Genomic DNA, 11,458 nt, shown 5'->3' with positions numbered 1-11,458 from the left:
GAGCCACGAATGCCATGGGCATTTAGACATCTGCAACCTGCGCCTGGGATTTACGGCAGGGGGCAAAGAGAACTTCATCCTTTGACCAGCCACGAACCATCAGCTGCTGTTCCTAACATTGCCGCTTCCGCGACTACAATCAGTCGCCTATCAGTCGACTACAAACCTGTGCAATCCGAACAGTATTTCAGCCAATAGGCGGTTAAATTTTTAGTTGACTCGCCTCCGTTGTATTAGAAACCGGAGGCGAGTCAACTGCAAATTCAACCGCCTATTCAACACAATTATCAAGGGCAAAACGTGCATCAGGGATATTAGGGACAACAGAACTTTCAGCAAGCGTTTCAAAATCAGCATGATGGATGGGGTAGACATCCGCAACCTGCGCCTGGGATTTACGGCAGGGGGTAAAGAGAACTGATCAGTGTGCCGGTTATTCCCCGCACAAATTCGTCGGAAATAACCCACACCTAAAGCAATCCGCTGAAACGCAAACAAACGTTTGACCTTAATCGTCTGGAACCAAAACAGAGAGTAGTGCATATTGCTCTCCTAGCCAATTGCTCTCTGGAACTGAAAAAGGTTCCACAAAGCTTAAACAATATAACACAATTGAATAATCATTTTTCCAAATTCGGTAAAATTGTAAATATCCATGTTAATTTCGGCGGCGATCCTGAGGCAGCGTTGGTTACCTTCCAGCTGCCAACCGAAGAAGAGTCTGCTTACAGAAGCACAGAAGCTGTGTTGAATAATAGATTTATTAAAGTATTTTAGCATAATAACGTCAATACTTCAACGGCAACGGGAACAAGGCCATCTAATATGTAAGTAATTACTTGTTTTTTACTTATAATGACTTTTATGTCATAAAATATAATAATCTTACTATTTATATATTGATTTTTCAGTGCCGAAACAGATGACCAATGATCTGGGCAGCATGTTGACTAGTATCGGCTTGGAGAAATATATACGTGAGTATGGACAAGTTACAATCTATAGTAATTGCACGCTTTCTATTGAGTGCCATTGCTTTGCTTTTACTCTATTTTCTGCTTTTCTATATTTCTATAACATTCGTTCTCTCTCGAAATCTCTGTGAAGCTATCTGACTAACCAAATTTACTTTGCATGATTTAAAATTATCTAGGTGTCACAATATAAAATTATTAAAAAAAAAAATAACGAACAAAGTTACCCGGGAAAAAATGTTTATATACAATTTTATCTAATTATATATAAATAGATAAAATTGTATATGATTATATGTAATTAGATCAAACTATGCATACTTCATATATATATAAATGATTAGATATAATTATATATTTTTGGATACAATTAAAATCAAATTTTTAATTTTAATCGTCCATTTTTGTGGTAATTATGTAGAATCAAGGGGGGGTCCCAATTGCCTACAAATCGATTGCCTACAGTGTCGTTTGCCAACATCTCATTTGCCGACAATTCGTTTGCGCACAAAAATTATTGCCTACAAGTCGATTGCCTACAAGCACTATTGCGCACAATTAAAAAATTAAGAGACGAATGGACGTTTGCACACAAGATACTATTGCACACAAGCCGCATTGCACACATAATATTATTGCCTACAGATCGATTGCCTACAAGCACTATTGCGCACAATTAAAAAATTAAGAGAAGAATGGACGTTTGCACACAAGATACTATTGCACACAAGCCGCATTGCACACATAATATTATTGCCTACACATCGATTGCCTACAAGCTCTATTGCGCACAATTAAAAAATTAAGAGAAGAATGGACGTTTGCACACAAGCAACATTGCACACATAATATTATTGCCCACAGATCGATTGCCTACAAGCTCTATTGCGCACAAATAAAAAATTAGGAGACGAATGCACACACGACACTATTGCGCACAAGCAACATTGCACACATGAGGTCCGGTTTCTATTGCTGAATTGGCTACACTAGTTCAGAGGGCTGTACTTCTGAATGAACCGCCCTTCCGATTGAGACAGGGTTTTGCAGGTGATTTTGTCACGATATCTAGAGATTATTTATCGATGTCCTATCTTCGGGTTTTTAAAATAGTTTTCCGCCCTTCCGATTAAGACAGAGTTTTGCAGGTGATTTTGTCACGATATCTAGAGATTATTTATCGATGTCCTGTTAGAAATAAAGCGGGTAGACTTCCGAAAACGGCCCCCCTCCGATTTCGATGAAACTTTGTGAAAAGCTTTGTTTTGGGTTAAAATGAAAGCCCTTAAAAGAAATTTTGGCGACTCCTATGATAAAGCCATTTTTTTAGATAAAATGATAAAAAATATAAGAAAATCTTCGTAATTCTACAGGATGTTATAAATTGAATATATACTGTTTGTATTTAATGATTTAATGTTTTTATTATATACTTACAGCAGAATACATAAATAATATGCTTTGTAATATATTATACTTTCCACGCGAACCGAGGTTCACGCACACCCCCCCGTGCTTTCGGGGGAGGTGCGGTAGTCCCGAAATAGTTCACGCATACACTTTCCACGCGAACCGAGGTTCACGCACACCCCCCCCCCCGTGCTTTCGGGGGAGGTGCGGTAGTACCGAAATAGTTCACGCATACACTTTCCACGCGAACCGAGGTTCACGCACACCCCCCCCCCCGTGCTTTTGGGGGAGGTGCGGTAGTCCCGAAATAGTTCACGCATACACTTTCCACGCGAACCGAGGTTCACGCACACCCCCCCCCCCTGCTTTCGGGGGAGGTGCGGTAGTCCCGAAATAGTTCACGCATACACTTTCCACGCGAACCGAGGTTCACGCACACCCCCCCGTGCTTTCGGGGGAGGTGCGGTAGTCCCGAAATAGTTCACGCATACACTTTCCACGCGAACCGAGGTTCACGCACACCCCCCCCCGTGCTTTCGGGGGAGGTGCGGTAGTCCCGAAATAGTTCACGCATACACTTTCCACGCGAACCGAGGTTCACGCACACCCCCCCGTGCTTTCGGGGGAGGTGCGGTAGTCCCGAAATAGTTCACGCATACACTTTCCACGCGAACCGAGGTTCACGCACACCCCCCCCGTGCTTTCGGGGGAGGTGCGGTAGTACCGAAATAGTTCACGCATACACTTTCCACGCGAACCGAGGTTCACGCACACCCCCCCCCCCCCGTGCTTTCGGGGGAGGGGCGGTAGTCCCGAAATAGTTCACGCATACACTTTCCACGCGAACCGAGGTTCACGCACACCCCCCCCGTGCTTTCGGGGGAGGTGCGGTAGTCCCGAAATAGTTCACGCATACACTTTCCACGCGAACCGAGGTTCACGCACACCCCCCCCGTGCTTTCGGGGGAGGTGCGGTAGTCCCGAAATAGTTCACGCATACACTTTCCACGCGAACCGAGGTTCACGCACACCCCCCCCGTGCTTTCGGGGGAGGTGCGGTAGTCCCGAAATAGTTCACGCATACACTTTCCACGCGAACCGAGGTTCACGCACACCCCCCCCCGTGCTTTCGGGGGAGGTGCGGTAGTCCCGAAATAGTTCACGCATACACTTTCCACGCGAACCGAGTTCACGCACACCCCCCCCCCGTGCTTTCGGGGGAGGATAAAAACATAAAGTCACGTTACGTTACGCTACGTGACGAGAGTCTTTTGCGGTAGCTCCAAAGCAAGGCACACCCACTTTTCGTAACAGTAACAGTAAAGTTTTGACCAATTGCGTTGCTCAATTCTTACTTCTACGGTTACAGACGGCCGATTCGAGCAGCAACGCAATTGGTCGAAACCTTACTGTTACGTTCTACAAAAAGTGAGTGTGCCCTGCTTAACGCTCGTTGTAAGTATCAGATAAAATAACCAGAGTTGGGTTATTACGTCACATGCTGAAATCGTCTAATTAGAACCTAGAAGTAGAGCTTGTGACGTCATAACTCAACTCGAGTTGGCTTGAAACCCGACCCAGTCGAAAATGCTATAAAGCCACCGGCACACGGATTATGTTTTCCGGCTGCATTGCTTGCACAAATACCTCGTACCTGAGGTAGAGCGCCGCACACTTTGTTTACAATTGTCAGGCTAAAATCTAAAAAACTATTTAAAAAACCCGAAGATAGGACATCATAAATAATCTCTAGATATCGTGACAAAATCACCTGCAAAACCCTGTCTCAATCGGAAGGGCGGTTCATTCAGAAGTACAGCCCTCTGAACTAGTGTAGCCAATTCAGCAATAGAAACCGGACCTCATGTGTGCAATGTTGCTTGTGCGCAATAGTGTCGTGTGTGCATTCGTCTCCTAATTTTTTATTTGTGCGCAATAGAGCTTGTAGGCAATCGATCTGTGGGCAATAATATTATGTGCGCAATGTTGCTTGTGTGCAATAGTATCTTGTGTGCAAACGTCCATTCTTCTCTTAATTTTTTAATTGTGCGCAATAGAGCTTGTAGGCAATCGATGTGTAGGCAATAATATTATGTGTGCAATGCGGCTTGTGTGCAATAGTATCTTGTGTGCAAACGTCCATTCTTCTCTTAATTTTTTAATTGTACGCAATAGTGCTTGTAGGCAATCGATCTGTAGGCAATAATATTATGTGTGCAATGCGGCTTGTGTGCAATAGTATCTTGTGTGCAAACGTCCATTCGTCTCTTAATTTTTTAATTGTGCACAATAGTGCTTGTAGGCAATCGACTTGTAGGCAATAATTTTTGTGCGCAAACGAATTGTCGGCAAATGAGATGTTGGCAAACGACACTGTAGGCAATTGATTTGTAGGCAATTGGGACCCTCCCTAGAATCAAAAGTGAAATGATTTATTCCATATATTATAACTTGCATGAGACAGTGCCGTGTCTCTTGATACCGTTTTTATACTACTGTTCGTCAAATTTTAAATACAAGAAACGAATCCTATCGAATGCCATCTATTGGATAATCCAAATTTAAAGTTTATATATGATTATATATAATTATATATAATTATATATAATTATATATAATCTTTTTTTATATTTGTAACACACCAAATTTAATAAATTCTATTATGTGAACAATAAAATATATGTGTACGCATACATATAAAAATAAAATTACATTATTCTATACTAAAAAAATGGTATTTTTACGCGAATTTATTATTTATTATTTCAATCAAACATTAAGAAGAATATATATAATTATATCTAATTTGGCGCAATTATATATAAGTTTGTATATAATTTGATGTATCTCAACTCGAAAAAAATTCTAATATAACTTTGCATAATTTGATATGGAGTTATAAATATTTTGATATAATTACATATAATTATTTACTCAAAAAAGAGTTTTAATATAATATTGTATAATTTGATGTGAAGTTATACATCTATCTATCTATCTATATATATAAAATAGAATGTCTGTATGTCTGTTCTTTATACACTCTTAAACTATTTGACCAAAGTTTTACCAAAAGTATATAAAATAGGGGTAGAATTTTCCGGGGAGTGTTATAGAGTGTATAGTTTTTTGTTACCGATCTTTTTGAGAACCGGTATCCAAAATTTTTCGAATTTTTCAGGAAATAATTGATCGAATCTTTAAGAATTGTATATAAAACAGGGGTAGAATTTCCCGGAGAGTGCTATAAACTGTATAGTTTTTCGTTGCCAATTTTTTTGGGAACCGGTATCCGAAATTTTTCGTTACCGATCTTTTTGGAAATCGGTTACAAAATTTTGCAAATTTTTTGGGAAATAATTAAGTGAATCTTAAAGAATTGTATACGACGAAATTGAACTTCAATCGATAAAAAAATAATTTATAGCATTTTTGTGGATTGGTGTGTATGTATGTTTGCTTAACTGCTCATTCGTTAATGGACCACATTTTATCAGCCATTGCCTGATAAAGGAATTTTTTTCGATTAAGGATATTAAAACACAAATAAAGTCATTTGAAGAAAAACGACTCCCGGGCGAAGCCCGGGTAACCAGCTAGTATCTTTATATAATTACATGTAATTATTTACTCAGAAAAGAATTGTAATATAATGTTTCATAATTTGATATGGTGTTATAAATATTTTGATAAAATTGCATATAAATGAAAACATAAATAGATCTTATTATATATGATTATATAATAATATGGTATAATTAGATAAAATTGTATATAAACATTTTTTCCCGGGTATTTTGTACCTATAACTGGATATATCTTATTTTCTTTCTATACACTGCTAATCCCGATAACTCTTTTCTCTTTCAGAAATGAACAAACGCTAACTAGTCCGTTCTCTGTGGAAGCGCTGCGCCCGACGCTGAAAGGAAGGCATCCTCGTCGTCGGCGCCAATGTCGTCGATAGGCAAATGCAATTTGGACACCAAATGGTAAAAAGAAAAACAATTGCGTGTATGTTATTCGTTCCGAACGCAATGACGCGTACTTAATAATATGCCGATTGCGTGCGTAATTGCGGGGGACCATACCCTGTTATATCGGTCATTTAGACGGAACACACGCGGATTTACGGAAAAACCAAGAAAGCTATCTGGCTATTCAGCTTGTGAGAAATTTGACGGTACAAATAGCCAAATAGTTTGCATATTGATGATTTGAAATTGCTTGAGTATCAATAGAAAGTTATTTTTGTGACCGAGAACTGGCTGTCTTATTTTTTTTCCTCATTTTTTTCGCTGTTTGCGGCGCGGAAGGTGCCTTAGGATTAGTCGTTATTATTTTCGTAGTCTTTGTTCGTTATCCAAGATGGACATTCGCGTCGTTATCGTTTCGTCCTTGTTAATAAGTTCTACGTGAATCTTAGCAATGTAATCAATTCTGCGATCCAATTAAGTTTTATAAAGCAAAGCGCGTCAGTTGCGCGGCAAAATAAAGAATCATGTAAAATTGTGTTTAAAACTTCACGAAACGTCGACGCGCGCGTCCTATTCGTTACATTGTATGGTGATTCGCTTGATGACCGGGTGATCGGTAGGGTAGACCGGGGACAAAAGTAACAGGGTACAGTTGTAACATCGTGAATATTTCTTAAACTATAAAAGGTACATGTGTATGACCGCGAGGCGAGATCCGCTAGATAGAGCGGCATTTGTTCCTTAGTTCATTGCCGCCCCTCGCGGAACGTGCACGTGTGCAGGAGAAGAAGTTACTTTTTTCCTTCCTGAAGTAAGTTTTCTTACGTGCATAAAATCTGAAATATTTTTCTTTTTTTATGCCGAAGGTATAAGGTTTTATTTTTATATGTTTTAGTGATTATTTATGTTGATGATTTGCATAATACGATTGACTTTCATCCAGATATTTATGTAAAAAATTTACTTCGAATCATAAAATATCATTAGGGGACAATTGTAACATCAATGCCTGGGAACAGTTGTAGCGTTACAATTGTCCCCGTTGCTCGGGGACAACTTCAACTTAACCTAATCTTTTAAATATATATGATTATAAATAATCTTTCAGTTGAGAAAACAGTATTATTTGTTTTTGTTTGCTATAATGTAAAAATACTGATATTGTCATGTAACAAATTATTTTATCATTAAAGTTGCATTTTTTATAGAAAATTCGTAAGATTGATTACATAAACCTACTAAATAACCATTATTTTGTTTATAGATGATGTGGTACAATCGTTCCCCTCTGCTGTTACAATTGTCCCGGGGGTTGGGACGGTTGTAACAGTATTCCTCATATTCTTTAAACAATAATAACTTTTTTCCTAGTTACATTACTGAATTCAGCACAAGAAAATTTTGTAGTCAAATAAATACTACATCTAAAGGTACAGGTCTTTTTTACGTAGATATTATATTTTAACTGTTATAAAATCTTAAACTCAAAATGTTACTTTTGTCCCCGGTCTACCCTACGTGTGAGTGAATATGTGTGTGTGTGTATGCATGGGCATAAGTGTTTCGAGTAAAATCTAAAAAAAATTTTAAAAAGGAGTTTATATCAGGTACTAGAAATTTAAAATAAAATGTGATGGGCGAGGGCTGTCCCGTGTGTTTAGTGGTCTTTCGTCCTAGCAAAAAATTCACATATATTTAATTCAGACTAAGCTCGAATGCAACCGTGGGTCCGCCGAAACTGTATTCTTAATTGAAACCGTCGGAATAAGCGATCGATGCTAATCAGAGATTCGATGTCGCGCGACGACCAAATGCAGTTTGCGGTAGGACTTTGCATGAGGTTGCGATTTCGAGTTTTACAAAGTAAGTATAAGTTGCAAAGTATTTATTAATTATTTTGCGAAAGACGCTGGACGCACGTCAAACAATAGACCGCAAGAACTTTTCGTGTAAAGCATGTGTTGAAGACAGAACGGTGTAAAACGGATTCAATAATAGCGCAAATATTCCATGTGTCACTCTCCGCGCAACCGATACTTTTCGAGGAGTCAATTGAATCAGGCAATACTAAATTACAATTTACGACGACGATTGTCGTGTTAATTATAGGAAGCCTTCGTTATTAAATTAACTTGGCAGAGTAAAAAAAGGAATTTGAAATTGTATTATAGCGAAAGATATAAAAACTATATATATATATATATATCTATACTATCTATACTATATTATTATAAAGCAACAGGGTTTGCATTTTTTTGTTCGCTATGATCTCGAAAACTAATGGACCGAATTTTTACCAAACGTACATGAAATAGGGGTAGAATTTCCCGGGGAGTGCTATAGGGTGTATAGTTTTTCGTTACCGATCTTCTGGAAACCGGTTTTTCTAATTTCTTCAATTTTTCGGTAAATAATTGTCGGAATTTCAAAGAATTGTATATAAAACGGGTTGAATTTTTCGTGGAGTGCCATAAAGTGTATAATTTTTTGTTACCGATCTCTTTGGAAGCCGGTACTGAAATTTTTGAAATTTTTTGTTACCGATCTCTTTGGAAGCCGGTACTGAAATTTTTGAAATTAAAAATTATTTGACCAAATTTTTATTAAATTTCATATACTTTTAATATCGATTTTTTTGGAAACCGGTATCAGAAGTTTTTCGAATTAAAAACCATTTAACCAAATTTTTATTAAAAGTATATAAAATAGGGGTAGAATTTCCCGGGGAGTGTAGAGGTAGAGTGTATAGTTTTTTTTACCAATTTTCTGGAAACCGGTTTTTTTAATTTTTCTAATTTTTCGAGAAATAATTGTGTTGGAGATACGAAGTAGCTCCACTCGAACTTTTAAAAAATTGTATATAAAACAGGGGTTGAATTTTCCGGGGAGTGCCATAAAGTGTACAATTTTTTGTTACCGATCTCTTTGGAAGCCGGTACTGAAATTTTTGAAATTTTTTGTTACCGATATCTTTGGAAGCCGGTACTGAAATTTTTGAAATTAAAAATCATTTGACCGAATTTTTATTAAATTTCATATACTTTTAATATCGATTTTTTTGGAAACCGGTATCAGAAGTTTTTTGAATTAAAAACCATTTGACCAAATTTTTATTAAAAGTATATGAAATAGGGGTAGAATTTCCCGGGTAACGAAAAACTATACACCCTATAGCACTCCCCAAGAAATTCTACCCCTATTTTACATACTTTTGGTAAAAATTTGGTCAAATGGTTTTTAATTCGAAAAACTTCTGATACCGGTTTCCAAAAAAATCGATATTAAAAGTATATGAAATTTAATAAAAATTCGGTCAAATGATTTTTAATGGCATATTATATGCAAAAATGCTTTATTTCCGAAATATAAATTTGTAATATTGAAAATTAAAAAATGGCAAAAGCTACGCGTATATATGAGAGCAATGCATATGGAGAGAGGGAGAGAGAGAGACTATTTGCGTGTCCTAATACACATGTTCTCCGGGGCGAAGCCCGGCGGGGGATGCTAGTATATATATATATATATATAATATATATATATATATATATATATATATATATATATATATATTATATATTATATATTATAAAACCGACCGCGACAGACTTTATGACAAAGCGGTGAATGTGTAAATTCAGAACGGGTCAAATTAAAGAGCCAAATATTTTTTTTATTTTTATAAAATTTGTTATTACATACCTTGAAACTTTTGCTCTCTGGCAGTGAAAAGTAATTTAAAAACTGTGCTAAAATTCGGAACATTGGACGCCATGGCACACAATCTCTCTCTCGTCTTAGGTAGTTTATAAGATTCATGAATACAGAGCTATCTAATTGATTCTCCAGCAAAAAGGCAAACGCATCATCGATAATTTGAGCACGATTGAGAACGTGTATTTTCGTGTATTCCTCAGAATTCAAGTAACGTATGATTCTTTCCAGATTTATAATATCACAATAGACACGACAGTATGCTGTCGAATTATCCATTAAATTTGTTATTAAATCTCTTTTTGTTTGAAATTATCAAAATATATTTCTAAATACTCGCATTTTCTTTATCGTATTAAACAAATTAACGTTATATGTATAACTTACAAATATTACAAAAAAGTGTATATTAATAATTTACAAGATAAATTACAAGATTTCGAAGAATATAATTACATAAATTTTGAAGTTTTTTTTTAATAAAAAAATACATAAGAACTTAAATAATATCGTGATGATGAAGCAAATAAATTGATATAGAAGAGTGTAAAATTTATATTATACCAGTTTGTTGTAGATTGACGATAATCCAACCTCTTGTATTAATTTGCACTCTAAGAGTTTCGTCTGGTTTTAACCAATTATTGGGCATGGTATTAGAAAAATCCAGAAAACTCTGGTCAGTGTAGGATATGGGTATCCACCACTTATTATTGATATTTTCTGTTGCGCGGACACATTGTTGTGTTATATACATTTCACCAGTTTCAAAATTTATCGTCACATTCAGAACAGGATAACGATTTTGGACTATCTACACTTCTTTTATTCTGAATTTTTGATCTTGCATAGAAGGGACGTAAGAAGCTTCGTCTTTAGCACTTTGTATGGCGCTCAACAAATCGTCGGAAGTGGCCGATATATATTGCCTAAAGAAAAATGACATTGTCAACAACAAAATAATGCATACGTTGTATATAATTTACTTTTAAAGAATCACCGTGAGTATTAGTGTACAATTTAATTATGTATATGTGGAAACTAAGAATATAACTTAATTAAAACTAGCTTAGTTAAATTATAATTAAAGACTAAAATATGGTCTCTAATCAGTAGCATTGTATATTGAACGCACAGATTTATGTTTCAGATGTGTGGCGTATCATATTTTCCAACGTAAATACAAAAAAAATATTATTCTTATGATATTTAATACTGATATGTGTTAATTATATTAGACTACGTTATACGCACTTACTTTGTAACAAAGTACTTGGTGATACCCCTTCAAAATACCTCGTCGCCCACTACACGGTATAACATGCGCAGTATAGCTGGAGCTACGATAAAATACACAACATAAAATACCGATTAGTAATATAT

The 11,458-nt window shown here is 36.5% G+C and overlaps 2 long non-coding RNA genes across 2 annotated transcripts in view; one reads left to right on the top strand and one right to left on the bottom strand.

The window, feature by feature from the left end:
* Window positions 1-9,256, top strand: part of LOC139808195 (uncharacterized) — a 183,961-nt gene extending 174,705 nt beyond the window's left edge. Inside the window, exons 2-3 of the long non-coding RNA XR_011730808.1 lie at window positions 8,683-8,809; window positions 9,231-9,256. This is a non-coding gene — a long non-coding RNA (uncharacterized lncRNA). The remainder of the gene's footprint in view (window positions 1-8,682; window positions 8,810-9,230) is intronic.
* An 817-nt stretch (window positions 9,257-10,073) lies between these two features.
* LOC139808779 (uncharacterized) lies at window positions 10,074-11,458 on the bottom strand. Its single transcript, XR_011730951.1, has 3 exons — window positions 11,334-11,458; window positions 10,640-11,004; window positions 10,074-10,338 (listed from the first exon to the last, which is right to left on the bottom strand). It is a non-coding gene; the product is annotated as an uncharacterized lncRNA (long non-coding RNA).

This window comes from Temnothorax longispinosus, chromosome 2 (assembly GCF_030848805.1).
Source record: "Temnothorax longispinosus isolate EJ_2023e chromosome 2, Tlon_JGU_v1, whole genome shotgun sequence".
NCBI classification, from domain to species: domain Eukaryota; kingdom Metazoa; phylum Arthropoda; class Insecta; order Hymenoptera; family Formicidae; genus Temnothorax; species Temnothorax longispinosus.
Note: the sequence above shows the minus strand (reverse complement) of the source record. Positions and strands in the feature narration are given on the sequence as shown.